Here is a 20,358-nt window from a genome sequence, read left to right as displayed (position 1 = left end):
CTGGCCCTTCTTTGGCCACCTCTCCTCCCTCCTTCTCTGCTTTTCCCCTTTTCTCCCCAGACGAGGTTTCTAGACCAATCCGATCTAGGAAAGTCTCGTCAAAACAGGTTCATCCCTGTTCCTCCAAAACCATCAAGGACCACATTGACACCCTGGCTTCTGCCCTGGCCGACTTCTGCCACCACTGCTTCGCAACTGGAGTCTTCCCATCCCCCCTGAAGCACTCCCTTGTGCACCCTCTTTTCAAGAAACCCTCTGCCCACCCGTCCTACCTGGCTAACTATCACCCAATCTCCATCACTCATTTCTTGGGCAAACTCCTGGAAAAGCTAGCCATCTCCCAGATAAATCTTCACACTGGATCTTTTGGCTGTCTTCATGATCATCAGTCTGGCTTCAGAGCTGCCAGAAGCACAGAAACTGCTCTCCTGAACATCTGTGAAGACGTGCTGTCCAACCTTGATCCCAACACCCCTGTGTCCTCATCTTACTTGATCTCTCTTCTGCCTTTGACACAGTCAAGACTTCCATCTTGCTCAACCGTCTCCGTGATAACCTGGGTATCACCGATCAGGCCCTGGTGTGGCTGACTTCTTTCCTCTCTGATCGACCCTCCCAGGTCCAACTTGGGTCCTTCCTCTCCTCTATTTCTATTTCTACCTGTGCTGTTCCCCAGGGGTCTAACCTCTCTCCCTGGCTGTTCAACCAATACCTGGCATTTCTTGCCCGCCGCATTGCCGCTCTCTGCCCCAACTTCCCGTGCTATGCGGATGACACTCTGCTCATTTTTAGAATTCCTACAGCCACCTCCTCTCCTTCACTCTTCTCTGACATTCTGTCTGCTATCCAGGAGTGGTGTGCCACCAATGATCTCTGCCATAATGCCAGTAAGACTGAGATTTTCCTCATCGGCACACCCGCCCCCTCCTTTCCTGTCACTCTCTGGCCGGCCTCTCTTGGCCCTCTTCCTACTCCCACCTGCAAGGCTAAAAACCTCAGGGTCATCTTCGACTCCACACTCTCCTTCTCTCCTCACATCTGATGTCTCTAAGATGTCGCACTACCAGCTGCACCTCCTCAGAGGTATTCGTCCTTTCCTCTCCTTCCCCCTGAGGCTCACTGTCTCCAGAGCTCTGGTTCTCTCTAGGCTGGACTATTGCAACAGCCTCTTTCTAAATCTGCCTGCTTCTACTCTCTGCCCTCTGCAACTCACCCAGAACATGACTGCAAGACTTGTCCTTGGCCTCAAGGGATCGTATCTCTCCAGGACTGAAATCTCTGCACTAGCTCCGAGTGGCTGTGAGGATTAAGTTCAAAACCCTCTAGATTGTCCACAAGGCCTTCTGGGGCCTGGGGCCTCAATACCTTCAACTCTCTCTTCCTAAATATCTTTCTTCTCGAGCTCTTCGCTCATCTGCCTCCAACTCCCTCAGGGTCAGTCGCTCTCCAAGCAACGAGTTGGTGGGAGATCTTTCTTTGGCTGGGGCTTCCCTCTGGAACAGCCTCCCTGAAACTTGAGGAGAACCATCTCTGGTTCTGGAAGCACCTCAAAACCTTCCTCTTTGCTTCTGCTTTCTCTCCCCCTCTCCTCTGCTGAATTCCTGACTTAAACTGCCCTGATTATCTGCCCACCCTTCGGGTCTCGGGCCCAGGTCACCTCCCCCGCCAGTTGCACACCTGCACTGCCTCCCTGGCAACCCTGCACTTGGGACTGTTTTTCTGTATCCCTACAGTCCCCCTACCAGCAATTGACACCTGATGTCTGCACTTACTTTTGCACTTGCCACCAGCTGGCCATATTCCTATTTATTGTGTATTTATTATTTTTATCCCATGTACTGCACATCCCCCCGACCCCCGCACTTTTCCCCTTCTCCCTTCACGTGCACTTGCGCAATCTGAATGACACCTGGCCTAGTAAGATCGTTGTCTCTGTCTTCCCTCTGTTCCCCCTCCCATACCTCGTCGCGCCTTGAAATATTTGTCTATAGAAGTGTTATAAATACCATATCATATCATACCCGTTGCACTCAGGGTGACTGCAGAAAAACAAAAGCGGTGATAGCTGGAAGGTTTAGATTTAACCTTAACCTCTGGCATTGCTCTGGGCAACCTTCAGACCATCGTTCTTCGCCTGCCAAGCTCATTACAAAAGGGTAAAGACCATATGAAAATCGGGCTTTGTCCCACCCCAAAAGGGGCAGTCCCGCCTAAGCTGCTTGTTCACATTTCTGCACAAGACCACAAGTATCCCCAAACATGATTCTGCCTTGTTGTCCGACCAGTGCAAGAGGGTTTGCGATGACTGTCTCCCTCTTGGCTATTTATTTAAATAATGGGTGGGAATGGTGCACTTTGCAGTACAATGTTTGTCAGAAAACGTAGTAAAAATCCATACACTTACAATTGGTTCTGTGAAAGAAATCCTGTTGACGGATGCCAGGTCACAAAGTGTACACCGGGTATTGTGCAAATATGGCAGCATTACTATTCTAAAGCATCTGTTTATGAGGCCTATATGTATGGTGTATGCTAGCATTGCCATATGTAACACTTTTACACACTGCCTGTTACCAGATATATGTTGGTATTTCCACTCTCATACACTTTCATGATGGTGAAACATATATGACAGCATTTTGACTGTGAAGCACATGTTCATAATGCTAATCGCTAGCAACTGTACCAACATTGCCATTAAAAAACTGTTCGCCTGTCAGGCCTTACATATCCCTTTTTAAGAAGAAGAAACGCCCCTCCCACTAAGGTTGAAAATGCCTAAAGAGTTCCTCTTGCTAGTTCATGGTGCATGACAAGATGTGTTGTACCATAATCACATGTACACCTGGTGCTATAGTTGGTGTGTCTTTGAAGTGTCAGTGGGCCATGAGAGGAATGTGGGCCTGAAACAGCATAACCTGTAATAGCATAACATTGCATAGTGCAGCATACCAAGGCCTACAAGCTGTAGAAAGAATTCTGTATATGGGCATTCACAACTAAATGAAATCTCCTAGTTTGTTGGTCATTATTGTTTGGACTGCTGGACAAAGAATGGCAACAATAGTCCCCTCTAAATCATTCCAACAACATATCTTTACACATTACAACACCGAAACAGCACGTAATGTTGTATTTTATGCCACTGTAATCACCACCTCAGTGGTTTTACAGAACTGAGATCTTCTATGATACATAGGGGCACAGTGACCCCACCAGAGATACCTAGGCCATGGTCTAGAGTAAGTAAGAGTAGTATGGTAAAGTAAAAGGTGAAACAAAACAATAGAGACAGAAATAATAGGACGAAGAGCTACATTGAGGCACAAAAGAATGAGTATGATGGGGATGGGGGAAGAGGTGGTGTCATTATGTGTATATGAATATGTATTGTGCAATGTTGGAAGAAATGTACATGATGAAAGAAAAGGAAAACGTGATTCCTCATGGTAACTAGCATTTTCCCAGGAAGGCAGTTTTCCAAAACTTCACAGAGAAGTGTTTAGGGAATCCGTGAAGCATGGATGTATGATGGACCAGTGTAGTGCTTGAACGCTTCCTATTAATGATAGCACAATGGAATGTGCACCACACCTATCTACCACAGAAACACTGACACAACCCTGTGCCAGACACCATAGACAATCACACGCATTCACATTACCAACCTGAAGCACACACATTAACCACTGCTCCAGATAACTTTCAAAATACCTAAAAGGTACACTCCACACAGAGCCCTAGCCTTTCAGAACTTCACACATTAATGCTGCAATAAAGCTGCCAAGTTCCTTCTACTTCTACATTATTGCCCTACCTTACCTCTTGGGCTTCCAGCTACTAAATGCCAAAAGACCATAAAATGGATAAAGATGTCCTATGCCAGACTCAATAATAACATAATTTCATAGCAAATAGGTTATCATTTTACTATCGGGTAGAGCTGTGCCTTGTTCAAGCTACACTGATGACTGGCGCTAATGGTGGCAGGGGAGGAAATTAATGTTTGTTCTGCTGCAGCCAGTCCACTGTTGCAGAATCTCTAGTGCCCTAACTGTACCCCTGACTGGCTGGTCAGACTATATATCCCCTGGCCAAATTGTGTGATATGGGACTGAGACGGGCACAGTGTTACAATTACACAATTCTAGGTGACTTCCCTTGAGACCGTTAGCAGAGGAGCAACAAAGGGACACAATTTTTCTTCTTAAACATTAGATCGGCCCCATTGTAAAGGAGGCTTTTTATTAATCGATTCTAGCTACTCCCAATGTTTGCAGATAAGGCACAGTGACATTACATAATTTTCCCAGGATCACACACTTTGATTAAGTAATGAAACAAAGATTTTAACCTGCTCTGCAATTTAGCCACTTGACACATTACATTCAGAGCTCTAGTTGGTACAAATGGTTAGGTTTTGGCTTTCAATCGCTACAATAATGCTGTCTTCTAAAGAATGCCACACAAATCATATGGTATATTGAATTCCTTATAGACCCATGTTTAGCAAAAAGAGAATGCTTGTAGCTTTATTTTTCGCATCCTGAATGGGAGACTAAGCGGGTTACTCTGATGCAAATCACAAAAGAATGGCGTTAGATGTGTCAGTCTTTTTTTGCCGTGCCTCATTTTGCTAAATCTATATGGGGCAATTAGGGAGCAGGGATGCCATAACTTTTCCCCCTCTGACATACAAATGTGGGTTCATTAGCACAAGCATGGATTTTCATGCTGGCCTTAATGTAATGGATTCCTATGGAATCCGGCTGAAAAGACACCTGGTGAAAAAGCTTTTGGATCATCCATAACAATCCATTGTAAACGCTGCCATGGCATTTAGACGTTTCCCCTTGCGTGGTCGAAAAGCAAGGAGTAAAGGTGATTTTACCTATATTTTAAAATTACTCCTCACTTTTCCACAACAGTGGAAAGGAGGACAAATTCAGTGAGCTGACATTTTGCAAACGTGCTAATCCCATCTGGTGCAATTAACCTGGGAATTTAAATGACTCACTAAAATTGCAAGAATGCAAAGTATTGCAAGCCTCTGTTTAAAATCACTGTATGATTGCATTATAGTAAATGTTTAGTACAAACATCCAGCCTGCTGTTAGGTATAGTGCAAAGGAAATATGACTATTCAGAGCCCTCTAGTTTCACATGGCATGAGTTAGGCCATCCAGTAATGTGTCTTGATTTACTTTATTTTCTATTTGAAACTGAGGAAACCTGCAAGTCCCAGAGCGCGAAACAAAAAAGGATTGGATGGCCTTCTTACGAAGGGCCACAGAAAATGTCAAATCTTTGTAGATTATAGAAAACATATTTTTTTGTGTGTAAAAATAGCAGACATCATGCATATGCACTAAGCTTTATTTGATTATGCTGATTGTTTAAAAACAAACCTTAAACATCAGAATATAACAATATAAGTTTCATTTTGGACATGGGGAGTCCTTTCTTAACATCGTGTCTGATGCTCTAAAACGGGGTAATCTATACGCTGATGACCTAGTACTGATATCTCAAATTCCAAAGGGTTTGCAGAACTTACTCTCTTCCTTGGCCACATATGTTGAAACAAACAAATTGGTAGTCAATTTATAAAAATCACAAGTATTGGTTTGCAAAAATTCAGGGAAATCCAGATCTATTAATTACACCTGGACTCGTCAGAACAAGCCCACGAAGATTGTATCAGAATATAAATATCTGGGTCTGACAATACAGAACACTATAACAAACTCACTGTTTCTAATCAACATACAGACTAAACTGACAGCCATGGTCTCGCAAGCAAAGATTTTACTCTTCAAATATGGGAAATTCACATACAAACATGTGCTTCTTTTTTTACGAACAAAAAGTGATTCCTATATTGATCTATGGAATAGTCTATGTTGTATACTCAAGATGTAGAATGTAATAGAAGCTCGTTTTTGGAAGAAAGTATTAAGACTCCCAAACTGCACCCCGATTTGAATTGGGCTTGGTATCTCTGGCTGGACGTGTTTTATGGCGATTGGGCACCTTTTTCTGAAAATGCCTATTGGGTTTTGAAACTAATAATCTTTTGAGTGTTGTAGCTTACCAATTAACTTCATCTAACCATAGTTTTCCTCTAAAATGGCGCAATTGTGTACTGAATGCCTTGGTGGAAGCAGTCATTACGATAGTGCTTTTACTTGAAAATCCTATACGTGCCAAGGCTAAATGTTATCATTGGGACTGGATAAAAAATCGAGTGAAATGCATGAAATATAAGGACTTTGATACGCTCAGCTTTGGTCATAAAAGGTTACGTCAAATGTCAAGTTATTTATCGAAATGTCCGTTTCCGAGCATAAGGAACAAATATTTACGCCATTTGTGGCCCACAAGGGATATCCTTGCTCGAAGAAATGTTATATCATCTGAAATGAACTTTTGCCGTCACTGTAGGGTTATAATTGAAAAGGAAACACTACAACATGTAGTGGTATCATGCCATCAACTGAGTGTACAGCGTGAAAAGTTCTTTGCAAAACTGTTTTGTCTGGAATGTTGTTGCAGAAAATCAAATTTGGCACTGAATATTTTCTAGTACAAAGTTTACAGTGATGAAAGCAATAGTGCAATTTCTCGAAGTAGTTATCCCAGATGAAATTAAAGAATAGATGTTTATATCTATATTGAAATTTTTATAAGAAAAAGGGCACAATGTATAATTATGTATTTTAGCTATGACATTATTTTTGAATTTTACCTTTGCTATAAAATGGATGTATAGATAATTTTACTTTGATATTTTGACTGTGAAACAAAACAAAACTGTATTTGAAAAAGTTGATTTATCAGCTAAACCAAATAAAAAAAATTCCCAAAACAATTATTTATGTCAATAACAGAAATACCAGTCACACAAAAATACACTAAGCTTTACAAAAGGCATTTTTTTTTTTTGCTTAAAAGAAGGCGCATGATATTGCAACTTACTGAAGCTCTGCTGCTGCCTTTCAGATGGAAATGCCCCATTGACCTTTTGTATTCACGTCTTAACTAGTTACTTGCCGGGCCCTTATTAAGAAGGAGGAGGATAACTTCTGGAACATCTCAGAGTCAAGTGCTATAGTAGGAAAGAGGTTACACCCCCTGGCATATGAAGTCGCCTGAGTACACTGGGGATGGGATTAAGAGTTTGTAGTGGGAGGACTGACGATGAATGACATCCCGGTCAAAAAGACATTCAGAAGGTGTGAGCGTTGTTCCCTCGGTGGCTGTTTAAAAGTTCCATGTTGAGACCACCAGCGGGCACACGCAGAATGGCTGCCTGATAGCACAGCTCCTTGCTCGAGCCATGAACATTGCCAGAAACACCTCGAAGATCAACAACCAGAGGGTGAATAATTGAACGTCCAAGCCCCGAATTAAGCTGGTCCATCTGGGTAAGATCTGAGAAGAGCCCATTTTTGTCAACCTTTCACAGCCGAACACTGCAACCTACTCTAAAAGCTTAGGGGAACAAATTAGAGGCCACACATGCCGGAGACCAGCGAGTGGCGGACAAGAAGTTGAACGCAGCGACCTGCATACACACCAACATTCAGGCGCACCTTGGAGGGAGATTTCCACAGGGAAATCGGGAGATGTACATTTCCCCCATAGGAATGCATTGGGGCTACAATTATTTTAGGCTGGGAGATGGTGTAAAATAGCAATATTTTTCACCGAAAAATCGGGAGTCTCCCGCCTAACTCTGGAGGGTTGGCATGTATGCCAGCCTGGAGGAGTGGGTCCTCTGTTTCTTGAGCCAGGGTCTCCCTGTCATTCCTCCTTTTGTATGCAAGCAGGCGGTTGGTGGCCCTGGAATGTGACGGTAGGTGCGGCAACCGTTTTGGAGTGCTTCAGGGTGGACAAAACAGGCGGACCACAGTCCTAGATCCTGGAATGTGTTGTCAGTCTGCTCCCTTCCTCACCCCCCACCTCTGCAGCCGCTGCATGAGGGGGGAAGAAAATCCTCATGGGAGAAAACCTGTAGCGATCTGAGGAAGGATGCCTTGCTAGACAAAGACGCGTGTGGCAGAGAGGAGGGCCTACCATCCAACTGGCCCTATAGAAAGGAAGGAACCTTTCAATATTAACAATCCCCTGGCCTACAACAGCATGTAGTGCATGAGGCTACCTGGTGGCAACCCTCTGAGCGCCTTTTCAGTATGACGGCCCACAGGAGAGGTAGATAGGCTGCAAGCCCTTCTGAAGCTTTGGGTCTCAGACAGCCGCTGCAGCGAAGTCACGAGTGGTCTGACTTGTATTGAAAACTCCCAGTGAAAACGATGTCTACGCCCGTACATATTGACGTTCGCCTCCATTCAGAAATTTCACAGGCCAAATTCACCGGACGAGCACCCCCTTTGATAGCCAAGGTGACCCAAAAGGGCTCAGCCCAGGCAGAGGCAGTCAAGAAGGCAGACATCATGCTGCTGCTCATCATCGAAATTAAATCTATGCAAAGTGACATTCAACCCTCACTCACTGAAATTAAATCCAAAATTGAAAAAGAGGAGGGTAAGATCGAGATTCCAGAAAACAACCAGCTCCTCATAATTATGAACATAGACAGGAGATTGAAGGACATTGAGGGGGAATATGAACGTGAACTAAAAATGGATGTTCTTGAAAACCGCGAAAGGAGATCCAATGTTTACATTTGAGAAACGGAGGGTGAAAATGCTGGGAGCCTGCATTCCACAGAAAATGACCCGTTGAACACACTCTTTAAAGATGTAGGTGAAAAGCAATTACGCTTTCATAGAATATACTATACAGACCACAAGGCCCCCCAGGAGTACCACTTGCCATCCTGGCAAAATGTCATTATTATCGGGACAAAGTCGAATCATGAACAAAGCCAGGTTAATGAACAAGATTGTTTTTTAGAGGAGCCAAAGTTTGAATTTTTCAGGACCTTTCTTCTCTAACACTATCTAGGCTAAGACAATGTAGATCACTGACACATTGGCTGAATGAATACAAAGTGAGATGTAGATGGAGTTTCCAATTGCTCTGATGTTTGGATTTCGCAAAGAAGACTTTCATGCAACTTCATTCAAGGAAGTTGAAGGAGCCCTGGCCCACTTAAAAGACTTGGAAAAACATCAGCAGGCCCTCCAGTCCCTCTCACTTAGGGATAAAAGACCCAGACTTGTCAAGAAGCGGCAGAGGGGAGAGCGCAAGAAACCTCAGGAAACTCAGCACTCCATTGCTGAGGAAATGAACATGTGCGGGCTGGTTGGATTTCACTGTAGCAGACTTTGTGGGTTCACACCATGAAGAATCAGGATGAAGGGAAAACGGGGTGACACACATCATGAAAGGGGCTTCAGATAGGCACTTAACGTCAGAGAGACTGTAAGCATAGGCCTTGATGGCAGACTTAACAGGTAGATAATAAGAACTTTCGTGTGGTAGTATGGGCGGGGTCTGGCATGAGTGGCCCTAATGTGTATTTGGGGAGTTCTGAGGGGGTGGGGGAGTAGTAGTCCAGCTTTGAACATTGGAGGGGGTGAAATGGGTATGATGGGAAGAGTAGTTCACACACAAGGAGGGAACCACTAGAGAACAAAATAAAAACATTGCAAGGATGTAACCGGTGAACAAGGGTCCGGCCCAGGCGGGTGGGAACTTGTCATTTGTGGCAGCAAAAAGCAGGGGTCTATAGTTTAGAATGCCAAAGATTTCACTTGAAGTGATGGGAGGCGAGGGGCTATGTCTGGGCATGCTAAACATGAAAGGGACGAATTCCTGGATAAAAAGAGGAATGTTAACCGGTTGTTCAAGAAAGGAGGTCTGGACATACTCTTTGTGCAGGACACTAGATGTAGGACTGGGGATGAATACAGAATAAGCGATCGTCACTTGGGTGAAGCCATTTGGGCATCAGGTCCACATGAGAGAGGCAGAATGGGCATTTTGTAAATTGCTCAGACTAAACCGACCACTTTATGAGGGCAATGCAGGACAGGTCGGCGGTTGGCACTAGGAGCGATGTACTGTACCAACCAAGACTTAAGCATTCTTATGCGACAAAGCACAAAATATTACATTGAGCTGGAAAGAGGGGACTGTGATCTGCAGAGAGGATTTTTTACATGATAGCCTATCCTGCCCGGGGATGGTCAATGCATGGCCCTAAAACACCTTTTCCGAAAACATTTTCTATTTGACACTTGGTGGGTGGTGAACCCACATATCAGAGATTATACTTGGTACTCCTTACCCCACAAAAAATACTCAAAATATACTTCCGAATTGAAGAGGGTCAAGAACACAGGATTAGAGAGGCCACAATTCAAGTAGTGGGGCTATCTGATCATACATTTTGATAGTCTGGATGGCTCTGAGCGGCCTGGCCCAGAGAGAACAGAGTTGGATATGAATATGAAACAATACTCCGTTTATGGTCATGGCGTTCCATGTAGAGATGAGAGGACCGTACAGGGCTTTCGTCAATCAAATGACATAGGTGAAACCCTTCTGTGTGTTGTCTGGGAGGCAGCCAAGCCTACCCTCTGGGGTTTGATTATTGCAGAGGGTGCCTCCAAGAAGCGAGAAAGATTGCTCCTGGATGCAAATCTAAAAAATAAATAAAGACCTTGGAGGACCAAGTTTAGCATGGTTCGGATGAAAGGGATGCTAAAATCCAAACTATCCTGGATAAAGAACACAACATCCAGAGCCTTTTGACAGGGAAAGACTAGACTATGCACATATTAAATTACTCAAAGGTCACTCCTTGTTTGCTAACAGATTGAAAAGCCAAGCAGCTGGCGGAAGTGGGCATAAAGTGAGGGGCGAAGATGGGAGAATAGTGATGGGCCCAGACAAGATAATGCAGGTTTTCAGGCCATTATTACCATAAACTGTACTCGGTGGAGGATGTAGTCTCCAGGGAAAGTTGCTCAGTATTCCTGGTAAGCACTCCCCTCCCGTCACTTGGAGAAGAAGGGAGATCCACGTTAGAACAGCCCATATCCCTGTTGGATGAACAAAGGGCGATTTCCTCACTGAACGCAGGCATCGGGAGACGATGTGTGCAACCATACTTTTATAATAGGCATGCGGACACCCTTGCACCTTTTTTACAAAAATTGTTTAACTATATTTTTAATGGGGGTAAAGGCCCTGGAGTCGTTCCTGAAAGCCAGGACATACATGCTTCCGAAGGAGGAATGTAGCTTCTACAAACTGATATCGTTATTGAACTGCAATGTTAAGATATTTACTGGTGTCCTGGCTGAGAGACTTAGCTACCTTCTGCCAAGCTACAATCTGCTGAACTTGTTCCACTCTGACCCTATGGTAGGGATGGGCGATATATAGTTTTGGAGATATATTGATATATTTTCAGAATAGATATAGGATGCGACAATATCGTTAACACTGAGAAAAATCCATATATATACATTATTACATATACTACCTTTTTTATTTACATTTTCATATTTACACAGCTGTGTGTAATCTCAAACAGGAAGAGGAACCCTGTATTTGCACTTTACTTTGATCAATATCTTATAACTAAAGGGGTTTGTGACATCTCGCATGTAGTTGGCAGCTTACAACAGATCATTTAACCCACATAAACAATATTGAGATATATATCGTCATTCAGGCCATAACTATTGAGAAATGACCTTTGGTCCATATTGCCCAACCCTACCAGGTGTGATTTTTGCACGAGTGCCTCGGGGTGCACACTATCTGAAAGGCTCTTAACTTAATGGCCACTATTAAAGACCAAGCATCTGATCCTATGTTGCTGTCCCTTGTCACCAAAAAGGCATTTGTCAGGCTAAGCTGTCAATTCCCATTCTTGACTCTGCACAAGATGTGCTTCGTACAGAGGTGGAAGATCGGTATTGAGATGCTTTATCATAACCTGTTGGCTGTAGTTGCCTTGAACAGCATCAAATCATAAGTGTTTCACCTAGAGAGAGAAACCAGAAAGGGCTATCCCGTCACTCCATTGTTATTTGCAGCAATAGAGCCCTTTGCTATCGCCACAAGGAACAAAAGATCTATAGAGGGATTCCGACTGGGTGAGATAAGCTACAAGCTTGCCATGTTCGCAGTTGATATCCTGCTCTATGTAGACCATCACTGTGCAACCATGCCTAACTTAATGTGGCTACTCAGACAATTCGACTTGCTCTCAGGCTTTAAAATGAACCTGAGGAAATCGGTTGCACTCCCACTTGGAAAATGCTGAGCGAGGTTAGAGTATTACTTGCCAGAGAACAGATACAGCTTTGCAGCTCAGGCATTAGGTAACTGGGACGTCTGACAGCCGACATAGGTGATTTGTACACTGCCAATAACCCACAATTATAGAAGACGAAGAGGGATGACATGCCCGGTGGTCCAAGCTATTCCTGTCATGGGCAGGCAGACTATCCACAATTGAAATTAACCTTCCCTCTATGCTACTTTTCCTTTTCCGGATGCTTCCTATTCGAGTCTGTCATTCTTTGCCGAATGGATAAGTGCTTGGTCATATTTTTTTATGGTCAGGAAATTACCTGAGAATTTCATTTGCCAAATTGACTATCTCCAAAGAAGTGTGGGGCCAGAACCTCCTGAACCTTGAGAACTGGTACTGGGCAGCACAGTTCAAGTGGACCGTCTGAGAAACACTGATAAACAATCTGTACAATCGTGAAACCGAGTCCTGGCACCTGTGGGTTCCCGGACGAAAAGCTTCCTAACAGAGTGTTGAATTATTCAATCTTTAAGATGATGTGAGACATCTGGAGGGAAAGACATGGAATGAAGAACGTTACCACATGGCCCTCACATCTTATCTGTATCTAGGCAACCCCAATAAGGCACTTGATGCACAAACCACTACAATTCCAACCATGGTACAAGGTGGAACTTGTTTGAGCAGTTCAGTTGTTGGTAGCGGATACATTTATAGATAAACTCAGCACCTCTTGCATGCTGCCACTATCCTCAATATCTCCCTTCATGTACTAATAGTTGAAGTGTGTCATCATGGATCCCAAATGGAAAAATTCAATACGCTGGCCGCTGACTTCGTTTGAAGACGCACTTGATAGACTGGCGAGTTCGAAGGTGTTAAAGTTGTGTGTGGCAATACAACAAGCCAGCATCAATGACCCTTTCATAGGTAAACCACAGTGGGAGGCAGACTTGGATATGGAGCCGACAGACAACCAATGGAGCCTAATATTCTGTGAAGCTTGGAAAGGCACTATATCTATGCAGTATAAAATGCACAATTCAGGTTATTCAACATGTAGCAACATCCCCCCACAGACTGTCCAAAATGTGTAAGGGTGCCAGCCCCTTATGTTGGAGGAAAACCATATAAAGCTTGTAAGGGCAGTGATTTTGCCACGCATGGACTATTGTAATGCCTTATTGGGAGGTGCCAATAAAGCCGACATCCAACAGTTACAGAAGATACAAAATGCTGCTGTACGGATCATCTTTCAGATGAAACATTCAGAACCCACTAGTGCTGCCAGGAAAAAACTCCACTGGCTCCCAGTGGCAGCTCGCATCCAATTTAAATTGCTCACGACTTGTCACAAATGTATCTTTGGAAACGCCCCCCTATACTTGAAGGAGAAGATCGGCATTTACCGACCTAAGAGATTCTTAATATCCACTGAAGTCTCCCTGCTGGTTCTGCCGCGGATAAAACGATCTCGTGGTTTAGGTCGTGCCTTCCATGTTCAGGGTGCTCGAGCATGGAATGCTCTCCCACCTCAGCTACGAAAGACAGAGGACCATCTCGCCTTTTGCAAACAGCTGAAGACAATGCTGTTCTATTAGAATGATTCACTCAGCTTCCTGCGCTATATCTGTCTCTCGGAGCCTGGATGCCTGCGGGCTTTGGCGCGCTACAAATCTAATTAACATAACATAACGTAACATTGGAGGGGTTGTGTCCAGGTGGGCACCTATTGACATGTATGGTGGGAGTGCTCTCGAGGCCAAATCTACTGGATGGAGGCGTTTATCAAACCCATTTAAGTTAATAAAATGGCATCTTATGAAAAACATCTACAAAGTTGTCTGCCTCACGTTTCTGACCCCTCACAAGACGCACCAACATGAGGATAAGCAGCAAGGAGAGTCCAGGAAAAACAATAGCCATGCACTAATGTAATTAAAGGATTCCTCAAAGAAACTGAAGACTATGTTTTGTGCGCCCTATGACTTATGGGTGTGTGGTGCGATATAAAAATATAAATAAATAAATAGTTCAAAAGGTCCAGTAATGAAAATAGTTCAGAGAAAACGTCAATGCAAGGAAACAAACTGTGGTCAGTAATGGTAATGTTAGTCCAATCACAGTACCTTATCTAATGGGCAGAGCGCAGAGATTGTCGAAAACAGTTCAAAACCGGTCCAGCCGCCAAGATCAGTTTGATCAGGGTATCAAATCTAAAAAGGAGCGATTCAAGCCCAGCACTAAGCCGATCCAGCGACATATCCATCTCCCAATCCACCGGCACATAAAGAGGGTTTTGCTTCCAAAGGGGTGATGGAATTGGATGGACCACTGCACGAAAACCTGCCAAATGCAGTGGCATTGGAGAACTCAGATTGGCGGCTACCGCAAAGGTAGTTATTTACGCCTGGCACCATTCTTGTCCTGGCACTCAGTCACTCCCCTCTCCTCCAGCTAGGTCAAGGACTCTGGGATAGGCTTATGACAATTGTACACGCTTTCCAAGTGGGTCCCCGTTGCTTTCTTTGTTCTCATCAGGTTTTTACTAGGTCTCTAACTTCCTTAATCTTATCGTCTATTTTTAGAGATTCAATTGTGGTATTCTCTTGGCCACCTTGACTAAATTCTCACATCAATCTTTTGAACCACTTCTGCTAACTTGTCTGCTTTTGTGTCCATTCCTCTCTATAAGCAAAACTGTAATTGGCTGCATAGACTGCACTACTCGTATGGGGGAGTTTGGACTCTCTCTTCCATTAGAATTTCTTATGTTGGAGATCAACCCTGAGGACTCTCTTTGCCCACTCACTTGCATATTTTTGGATCCTTGTAACATCACATCCCTCGCACTGCCCACCAAAATGCATAGCTTTAAGCATGCTAGTAGCTCTCAGGCAGGTACCTCTATTGGCTATTATACTCTAGTGTACACACAGAGGTGTTCATTGTGGAGCTTGTTTTCTGTAGCTGTTTGACAGGGTTTAACTCTTTGTTTCCCCAATTTGCGGATTTGATTTATGGTAATACATATTCCATTTCGGTAGGTCTGTTTGGATTCATGGTTGCTGTCTGTTTCAATGCTTTGTAATACCCTTTATTCACTCTTTGGTCATTTACAAGCACATGCCATGCCCTTTTCCTGCCCACAATACCTCCTTGCGCGGACCACCCCCTTTTCCCTTTTTTTCTGGTGTACTCTGGTACTACCTGATACGACAGAAGATTGGGTGGGGGGCTGAGTCCAGTCACTAGCCTCGCGAGCTCCTTAGCTAGATGGTTGTTAGAGAACCACTTTGCGGAGTGATGTTTTTTAAGAAGTACTCCCACCTATCAAATTATGGGCAATAGGACCTGAATAACATGGTTGCTTTTGCTTACCAACACAACACGTTTTACACACATCAAAAAAATATGATGATCAATGGTGTGATTACTCTCCTTTATGTCACAGATGGCACATGAATCACTTCAAGCCGGGTCTATGGTTTTTAGTGATTTTTAAGGGGCTCTATGACTGTCTCATTTCTTGGAAACCATATCCTCCCTAACACTGGCATCTCTGAACCGAGTCTAAGATCTGCCTGATTGACTTAAGTAAAACTGTCCCTACTCTATCCAGTGGTTAGTGTTCTATAAGAATTGGTAATTGTTCCTTGCAGACACTTTTCTTGATTCAGTCTGTCGTCTATCACGCTCTTTCTCCTCTCCCTCTTCCAACCTCTCGCTACTGTCCGCCAACTGCACCCACCTCTATTCTCTCCTCCATTTACTTGTCTTACCCTTTGTCTCTCGTTCCTTCTAGACCTTGCCTCCAGCCTTAGATGTTACTCTATCCTCTTCCACACTACTGATCCCTCCTCCACTCCACTACTCCCTCCTCCATTCCACTCCAAGTACCTCCTACTCAGACACCCTCCTTTCACTCTGGTCCACACACTTCATATTCGCTCCTTACTCTGTCTAACCACAGCCACCAGACTATCATGCACACTCACTGTGCAGTATCACTTACACTCATTAACCAATACCTCACCTTCTCCAGAATTCACCCTCACTCTTTCCTTCCTCTTGCTCGTCCCTTGGTCCTCCACCTCCTCTGACCTCACCCGAACAACCCTCAACTTCCTGCTTTCTGTTGCCCTTCTTATTCTCCATTTCTCTTCCCATTGGTTTAATAGCCCTGGCAAATCTGTCCCTGTCTTTCCTGGCCGGGAGGTGTGACAAATTGGAAATTAATAATAGCTGGCTAAGACCGCTGTGAAGCAACTATGGCGGGCTGCTTTGCAAATTGTCCAAATTTGTGTTGGGGGACCTTGTTACGGCCTTTCCCCAAAGTAAGAAAGGTGTTATTGAGCTGTTTATCTGTTCAGTCATTGGCAATCTAGGTCGGCCACATGGGTTTCGTTGCTGTACCACCAGTGCTGGGGTGCAATGTGCAGCATCAGGCAACATTTTAAGATTACTGGTCATGGTCCTCGCTGGGTTTCTCCATTTGGTCTCTGCATTTCAGATGGCTGTATGCAGCTTGCGTGTTGGTACTAGTCTACTGCTTCCTTTGTGACTCTAAGAGAAAACGTGTCAAATACTTTATTCCAGAGACATGAAGTGAAGCAAGCTGGTACTGCCTGTTTTAAGCAGGCATTTGTGGAATGGGACAGTTTGTTTTTGTTGCACTGATAGAACATGGAGTGAAATCATATAGCTTCCTTAGAGCACATATCTTTTAAAATCTACCCTTCATCTCAGCCTGGGAATGAGTACATGGTTTTGTTCATGAATTATAGCTTATATGCAAGACACCTTTTACGTACACAATTAATGGCCAAATTCCACGAGCACAGGCATATGCCCTGGGACCTAAAGAACTTGGCATTGAAAAAGATGACTGATAGGCCACGAGAATTAGTCTACGGTCGCAGGAAGATCAGCACAGCTAAAAGCTTGCAATCTCTTTTAAGCCATTCAGGATAGGCTCCTGTACCTTCCCTTTCATGTTGAAGGCTTGTTTGCTGAAGCTATGGCTGTGCAGCTGAAAAGTGAAAGGATAGTATGCCGACCACCAAAACATTAGCAGTTCCCACCAAGCCAACACCAAAACCCCCTGAGATGACTCCCAAGGCATATGGGTCCTTTTTGGCATTTTCAATAGTGGAGGGCGTAGCAAGTATCTTCCATGACTGAACAGTGTAGAAAACAGCAAAAATAGAATGTCAGTCTCTTTGGGCAATGGGCTGCTGCTGCTGCAAAAGAGAAGGCGGCTTCAAGAGTCAATCAATTTGAACTTGGCCTCTTGGTTCTTGGAGGGCTGATAATGGATCACCTCAGCCTGCCAGAGCATAATATACATTTGATAGAAGTGATGAGAAAAGGTTCTGCACAGCTCTGATCTCATGTGTATTGGGGAAAAAAGTTGTGCAATGACCTTGCATGTTAGATCATGCTTGGTATTTACTTGATCAACTGTCCAGGGCCAGTATGCATGTTTAGCCCTGCAAGCCCTATCTTTCATCCATTGATGCTCACAGAAGCAATGATTGAGAATATTTTGTATTGTTTTAACCGTTTGTATTGGTATACACTAATGCAAGAAACCATAGCCCTGACAGATAAAACATCCCAATATCCATAATCTCCTTTGTATGTTCTCACAAGTTAGGAGGCCCTCACACTTGTTGGGATTTGAATGTGAATGTCTCTTTTCTGCTTCAAGTCCTTGCAGCACTGAAAATATGGCTTGTGATGTGAAAAACACTGTTGTTGCTGGTGGTTCGTTCAGCTCACCATGTCCGTCAACTATAGGCCCTCTCAACTTGAGAGCCCTTTCCCAAAGATTTGTGATACTTTCACTTGAGTTGAGAAATTGTTTGTACACTTTTTACCTAGCCTTTTTTCTACTGTGGAACACATTCCCACATGTTGGATGTTTGAAATGTGCTTAAGTTGTATGCACCACCGACATATGTTTGTTTTGTTCCTCACTGGGGTTCTTCTCCTGTTAAAGTACCAGCAAAGGAGCTTCTTGCTAGGTAGGGCATTTTCTGAATATTCAAATTCAACTATGTGAGTTGGTGTGACCTTACACCTCCTTTTGAATAGGCACACTCCTGCTGTCAGAGATGATGTGGCTTCTGTCGCCTTTCTACACAAGGTAACAAGGCTTCTGCCACAGTAGTGATGTAGGCCATTGGCCACAAGTTCTGAAAACATTAAACACTGGCCCCAATTTCCAAGTCTGATGCACAATGTGGACAAGATAGAAACATCCTGTTGGGCTGACGTATTGCGTCTGTGTTGTCTCCTTCCTCTTTCAATGAATCATTAATAATCTGTCTCTCAAGTCTGGAGTAACGGGAGTGGATTTAGAAGTAACTAAATGTACACATTATTCAGTCTAGTGGCTCCTGTACTGCTTGTCCTGGAACTCTTCAGTTAACTGACCCAGATTCTTTCCCCCCTCTCTCATAAAACGGACACCTCAAGGCATTGACCGAGAAAGAGGAATGAAAGGGATGTTTTTGCCCATGTTTTACTTTTGTTTTTCCATATTTTGTACAAAGCTGCAGAATGCCCAAGTCCTCCTCCTGTTATGTAAATATCCCTTAAGTCTACCATGAGTCTGTAGGAAGTGAGGGCAGGGCATACAAGTCAATGCAGTGATTACCTCGTTCAAAATTCTGCTGTGCACCCGCTGTTCTTTTTTCCATTTTAAGGAATGGTCCCCTAATAGAGTGAAGATGGGATTAGAATGCACATTGTGGCCGCCCATTATATTAAACACACCTGCCAGTGTTGAGGCCAGGCGACTGCATAATTATCAACTTGAAGTTCTCTTGTCTTCTAGATTAACAGTATTCAAATGTGCTGGACCTTCCAACTTAAGTCCTCTGAAGGAAATTTGACTGCTTGCCAGTCACTCTCCCGAGCCAGTTTATGGTAGTGGCCAACACTTTGGCCCATGAAATGAATAGATCCCTTACATCTGGCCTAACCTAAACATGGCATTCCACCTTATTGCTGCTGACGGGCAGTAGATCACAGCTCACAATTGCCTGGATTCTTGAGTGATGTCTGTTGTGGCTTGTGAGTGTCAATAACCTCCACATCCTAATACAAGGCATCTATGGGACAGTCTCCCCCTGTCTGTGTGTCTTGCCAGTGTCTGCCAACACTGGTGTAACTCAGTTCAAAATGTACCAAGAGGATTGATCAAGTTGAAGGGCCAGTGCCCAACTGTCTGAGATATATCTGAGATTTAAACAATCTAGGTTTTTGTTTGAAAAAATATATTCTTTTTACTTGATCTCTATTGTTTGAAAATAGACTTTATAAATCATGCATGGGCAGTTCTAGACACTTTCTCCAGTACTTTCCGAATGGAAACCTTTGTTCTGCCAAATCCAACTTCGTAACTTGTTGAACACTGATATTAGCTTTGACGTTAGAGGTCTGATAAATCATGCTGACAGTATTTGGAACCATTTCCTGTATTTTCTTTACTTGAATTAGTTTCTGAGGACTTTTATTTGCAAGAGTAAAACAATCTATATTGGGTCCCTTTCCCTTAGTTGGATGTCATTGTTAGGATCTATAGTGACTTTCTGCCTCTCATGTTTGTTCCGGTTCCACATTAACTAACCTATTCCTTACGTTTCTGCCGTAGTTGGCCACCCTTTGGGCTCCTAACATTGGCGAAGACTTGCAGGGATCCTAATTTCTACAGTTGATGATCGTGGCTTAAGAATGGACTGTTAAGTAGGTTTCTAAGCACACAGGAAGACAGCTTGGCCCAAAATTATGGTAGTAGACACATAGATAGATGCAGGCATAACTTCAAGGCTCTGCTGGTAGATGCATAGATGCATAAATAGGCCAGGAGATACACAAATGTATTAATACACAGATAGACAGATATCCGATTTGTTTTTAATGAAGGGGTCAGTGCAAGGGGAAGAAGCACCTCCTAGCTGTTGCTGTACTCAACACGTATGATGAGGCACAATGAGTTGAGTAAATCATAAATAATTTCATTTAATAATAAACTTTAATAAAGGCTTAGGGAATTAGATTCCCAACTGTGGGGGTGTCAAGAGCCATTCTAGTCTGTAAGGCAAATA

At 43.7% G+C, this 20,358-nt stretch overlaps 1 protein-coding gene across 3 annotated transcripts in view; it reads left to right on the top strand.

Moving 5' to 3' along the window:
• ZDBF2 (zinc finger DBF-type containing 2) overlaps window positions 1–20,358 on the top strand; it is a 326,002-nt gene that overhangs the window by 181,129 nt on the left and 124,515 nt on the right. The gene's annotated exons all lie outside the window — the stretch shown is intronic.

Source organism: Ambystoma mexicanum, chromosome 9 (assembly GCF_040938575.1).
Source record: "Ambystoma mexicanum isolate Mex_15411 chromosome 9, UKY_AmexF1_1, whole genome shotgun sequence".
NCBI classification, from domain to species: domain Eukaryota; kingdom Metazoa; phylum Chordata; class Amphibia; order Caudata; family Ambystomatidae; genus Ambystoma; species Ambystoma mexicanum.
Note: the sequence above shows the minus strand (reverse complement) of the source record. Positions and strands in the feature narration are given on the sequence as shown.